Here is a 6000-nt window from a genome sequence, read left to right on the forward strand (position 1 = left end):
ATATGCATAATGTGTTTGTTTAGTAAATAAATATCAGGTAGAAATTTGCAAGAAAACTTTGATTGACAGACAATGTGCACATATTGGCTTCGTTCTTTGTTATAATTGTACTTCACATACAGTAAAACAACAACATTCTGACTTGTATTAGCAATTGTATCCGTCCAAATATAAAGAGGCTCCACTATCACATCAAATAAATAATATAGGAGTCGGATAAGAAACAATGTCATGTATACAAATCTTACTTGCCACAGCTTGTTGAACTACACATGACTTATGCCTATAGGACTCACACAAAATGTCAGATCTATATGTAGCAGGATAGAGCTCTCTCTCTCTCCCCTCATCAACAAACACAGAGGCACTTCCCTTGTCTACACACAGCCTAACCGTGGCTTTAAGAGAGATGATATGACAAAGGAAGTCACAGCATCAGTCAGATATATAATGGCGTGGGATGCAAGAAAGCTCTCAGAGAAAAGAGAGAAAGAGAGAGCGAGAGAGAGAGAGAGAGTGTGAGAGAGAGAGAGAGAGAGAGAGTGAGAGAGAGAGTGAGAGAGAGAGAGAGAGAGAGAGAGAGAGAGAGAGAGAGAGTGAGGGAGAGAGAGCTAGAGAGAGAGATTGACAGTTCAACTCCTTGTGTGTGTATGTGTGTCTGACTCAATTTGTTCTCCAGTCTTCAAAGAAAACTCTACATTCAGGGACGTCTCGGAGGAGCGGAGTGTCCTATTTGCGAGCACTTAAAATTGTAAAAGATTTCTAGGCCTACGCACTGCACAAAAGCTTGGTGCACATGGCTCTGTGTTCACAAATGGTGCACAATCGGCATTGACTTCACTGAAGCAATTGCCACTGGATGAGTTTGTATTAAAGCTGAATTGATTTTGTTTGTGTCTATGTGGTGAGACACATTGCGTCTGTCGTCATTTCATGTAGGTCTGTTAAAATAATAATCTAGGACAGTATTTTACTGTGCATGACCTGTCCAATTTCCACTCCTGTCCAATTCTAGTCCTCATTTTTGTTTCTAAGCAAAACTTATTTTTTAGTTCAACACCAACATAGGCAGTTCTTATTAAGCCCAACATTGATCTCAATACCATTTTGGTATTTGGCTATTGACTGGGTTCTAGCATAGGCTCTCTTTGTGCAGAGCGTAGCAAAAAATAGAACCGGCTTCAGGTTCTCAGTGTCAGGCCCCATGTTATTTCATCTCCCTGTGACACACCAAAGTATAATGTATATTTTTATTATTAAATTATTATGTATGTAATTTATTTTTTATAGATATATAAATCAATACAATGCGGTATTTTTATTATATGGAGCATTCAATGTACCAAGGCCATTTCTACACAGCAATCTATACACTGCAAAGTTGAGCAGATTACATTATTGCATACTGCCATATCTCATTTGGTTTTCAGATTTCCATTAAATTGTGTATTTGAAAGTGTAATACATTATTGAATCAGACTTTAGATCCAAGACTGGCAGTTACGTTCAAATCTGGGCGAATGGTGTATAGAATTTATTTTCACTTTAATTTTTCGGCAGGGATCTGTAGATGCGCTTGTAATAAATGGGAAGACAAGTTAAAGCATCCTGTCCGGACACAAACGTCCTTTGACAAATTGCTTGGAAAGGTTTAAGGTCAAACCTGTGTAGTAGAGAAATAGGCTACATTAGTTGAATCATCTTCTGAAAGAAACATCTTGCACTCGAAAATGAGTTTATCTTCGAAAGAATATCTCTGTGACAAATTAGTTCACACTGCATAACTGCGTGTCTATCACTTTCTGGTTTCCGGCTGCACATACCATAACATATGTGCAGTCCCTCCCCATATCTTTGGCTGGCATTGTCGAAACTTCTGGATCAGAGATTACATTATGCCTGACAATGTCAGATAACTTGTTCTCTCTCTCTCTCGCTCTCTCTCTCTCTCTCTCTCTCTCTCTCTCTCTCTCTCTCTCTCTCTCTCTCCCTCTCTCATCGGAGGAGGACATGCTGCCCCGTGTTGCCCAGCACCTGTTATCCCCTTCTGAGAAACATGACTGGCTGTGGGCTGGGGCAGCTGTTTGGTCCGTTCCTTAGGAAGGACGTACATGGGATTGGGGGATGACGATGTTGATGTGAGGGGAGGGGGTGGGGTGGGGTGGATGCAGATGGGCTGCAGCTACTCAGCGCTGGAGTTGCTGATGGTTGAGGTTTGGAGGTGCTGGGGGAGGGGAGGCTGCTGAAGGAGAAGAAATCTTTGGAGAGGGGTGTCCGTGAGAAGAATGAGCCCAGCATTAAAGGCCCCGTTGGGCGTGTATGAATAGGGTGGTGACCCCAGACGATCCGATGGATGGCAATGACATTGTGCTCCGCCGGGCCTCAGGGACTTGGTCAGGAGTTTTGGTGCATGTGTGTGGGTGTGTGCCTTCATTTGCATGCATGTGTGCAATGTCAGCTGGTGTCTCAGAGGAGAGTGTAAAAGGCTTCAAAAGCAGTGTTGATTCTTTGTTAGGGTGCATAAGAGAAGAACAATCAGGCCGATGCTGAAATTCAGGTCAATATATAAGATATCTTTACTTATAGTTCTGTAACACAAGATATTATGCATTTATGTATTATGTGTATATTTGAAGGATGACCGCTAACCAGTGTGCATTTCTTTGCGTATTCATATTTGTCTGGATTGAAGGTAATGTAGCTAATGCTGCTATCCATTTGTATGGTACGCTGGTATGTCCTAGTCGTAATGTGTAAATCTCCCAGCTTTCTTCCGGCATTTCACAGAGGAACGCCCCCTTTTGGTCTGTCCCACTCGTTATTCTGAAAGTAAAGCGAGTTCAGGGAGGCCGACCGTTAGCCTGGCTATTTCCAGGCCAATATGAAGGTATTATTGTAGCAAAAGTCTTTAGCATGCGTAAACTAAAGTCACAAATGTGTAACAGTAAATTTGAACTCGTAAATATTTATTTTGCATGTGTACTCTAAAGTAACAAATGTGTAACAGTACATTTGAAGTCGTAAACATTTTTTCATCCATTGTAAAGACAAAATAGGGTCTACGAGTTCACAAGTCTCCGTTACAGGTGCACAAATCCTATCCTGTGCATCACAACTTCAAAGAGTCATGCAATTGACACTTTTGCTACAATCATTGAAGCGCAGTTTGTGCAAAACACATTTGCACACCCGTGTTTCATAATCAGAGAACATACCCAAAATGTGTCCATTCATAAACCCAAATGTGAACTAATGCATCAGAAGTTGCACATCTGTGAAAGATTTCCTCACAAATAAGATATAGAACGCTATTTTGATTCAGCATTTTAATTAGCGAGCACAAGTCCATCGTTACAACTGCTCGAATCTGCTCCTGCAAGTCTCAGCTGTGGGGTTTTTTTGCAGTTAGTTTTGCAACACGTCTAGGTGGTACATGTGTAGCAAAAGTGATTTCTATCCATACGAGGCAGAGCGTCCGTGGGCGGGACAGAATTGCAGCAGTAACCAATGAAAGTCGCCGGCAGAGGGTACATTTTTCAAACTACACTGGGACTATCCGCGCCCCAGGCCATCTGCGCCCCAGGCCTGTGCACAACCCGGAAGTTGAAGGGTGGCAACGCGAGGTACCACCGGGTAATCCTCGCGTTGATATCCTTCATGCGGTGGAGCCACTGGAGGGGGGCGAGGTCGGAGTAGAGGGTGAACGCGCGGCGCAGCAGGTAGTAGCGAAGGGCGCCGACCGCTCATCGGATGGTGAGACACTCCTTCTCCACCGTGCTGTACTGACCCGCCCGGTCTGACAGTTTGCGGCTCAGGTACAGCACCGGTCGGTCGGCCCCCTCCACCTGCTGGGTCAGGACCGCGGCCAACCCCCTGTCCGACGCGTCTGTCTGCAGGGAAAAAGGGAGATCAAAGCAAGGAGCACACAGGACCGCTTCCCCGCAGAGGGCTGTTTTAATAGCCTCAAACGACACTTGGCATGGCTCCGACCACTGGACTGTGTCTGGGGCCCTCTTACGGGTGAGGTCGGTCAAGGGGCTGGCTAGGTCCGAGAAGTGCGGCACAAACTGCAGGTAGTACCCTGCCAGCCCCAGGAACCGCCTCACCTGCTTCTTGGCCCTCGGTCGAGGGGAGGCGGCGACCACAGCGGTCTTACCAACCAGCAGCCGGACCTTCCCCCCCTCCCTCAGGTGGTATCCCAGATACTGAATCTCCCTCTGCCCGATCACGCACTTCTTCAGGTTGGTCGTGAGCCCCGCCCGTCTCAGCGACTGAAGAATGGCCGTCACCTGCTGCATATGCTGCCCCCAAGTGTCAGCAAAGATGACATTGCCATCGATGTAGGCAGCAGCATACGCAGGGTGGGACCCCATGCAAGCCGTGGTCTGCATGCGTCCAGAAATTATTTCAAGAGATCATTTCAAGAGACTTTCTCGGAATGTAGTTCATGTGCTCCAGTTCTTTGACTGCTCCCGATCCCTCCTCACTACAAGATAAAGCAGGCACATAAATACACACTCCCTGATTGGTCTGATTGCGAGCAGGTGCCTGCAATCAGACCCAATCCACCCAGCAGTTCCTTTGTGCTCCCAACATGCCCATACTCCCCCTGCAGGCCAGACGCCGTGCATCCCCCCACAGTCAGCAACTCCTGTAATTCATTGTACATGTTGAGATAACCACTGGTAGTCAAGGCTGATACCGTTTGTTTTCTTCAGCCAGATGAGAGATCGATCCCCAACTGCACCTCCGGTTTCACTACCAAAATGACTAGCTCCCTTCAACAGCATATCGCTCTTTCTCTATCAAAATCATTCTCGCTTCGGTTGCTCACTTCAACAACCTGTGTGAACGGCATGCGATTGCCAAAAGGGCCATCATCAAGGCCCTCACGCATTTAAGGAGAGGTTATGTGAGCCTGTCCGCCTGTTCACACACGTTTACTACACCTGCACATAGAGGCATAGAGAGGCGCACTTGTTGGCTTCTCCTTAAAAGTAACAGCACACTAATTATATCGTGATATCTCCCTCTGCATCGGTGACACATTGATAATAGCAGGACAGAGAACATTTCCTCCGGAAATAGGAGCTTACAACTAGTTTTTCATGTGTTGCTAAGGGGTCAAGAGCCCCCCGTTGTCTAGGAGTATATCGCCTACGGCCAAAGGGCGACTATAAAGTGCCTATAATGGAGGCTCATTTCCCTCTCTGTTTCTCGCACCCTCTCTTGCTCTTATTCTCTTTAATTCTCTCTAAGGCTCAGGCTATACCCCATTTTCCTTATATTCATTGATACATGAAGAAGCCAGAAGTCCGGCCAACCTGGCCTGGAGTTGGGTTGGTTGAGGTGCTTACAGTACACACGATGAGCCCTTCTCATTAATGGACCATGGTGGTGAATTCAGCTTGAAAGCATAAGCAAATTTGAGTGAAAATATATAGGATATAGGATATAGGATATAAATACAACCTTTTCTATTTCCCCTTTGCTTTTTGTTCATATCTCTTTATATATATCGTTCTTTATATGAAGTTGGCATTATTAGGGTATGTTTCATGTAAGCATTTTGGGGTTCTATAGAAAAAAAAACTTTTTTAATAATAACATAAACTTATAATTTCTCGAAACTGTGTGGTGAGCTGAGCTGGTTGAAAATAGCACTCAAATTGTTAATGTAAAAGCAAGTTCTAAAAGCAAGATGTAATCCGTTGTCACTTCTCCATAACTCAGTCATGAGCACACTTACAGGCTGCTGCTGATCAAGATAATGTCTCTGTGTTGCGTGCAAACCAGGGTATCCCAGAAAACCCACTGATTCACTCCTCCTAATGTCAACAGCAGTCATGAACAGTCACAGTCACTCCATTCCATGTTCGTTTTATTTTTAACTAAAAAAGCTACCTACAGTAGAGGATATCTAAGACACGCATTTACAATAGGCCCAGCTTTTCCCCAATCTATAATTTTATTGAAAAGGAATGTTTCAGGTATAGATTT

Source organism: Pollachius pollachius (genome assembly GCF_949987615.1).
Source record: "Pollachius pollachius genome assembly, chromosome: 5".
NCBI classification, from domain to species: domain Eukaryota; kingdom Metazoa; phylum Chordata; class Actinopteri; order Gadiformes; family Gadidae; genus Pollachius; species Pollachius pollachius.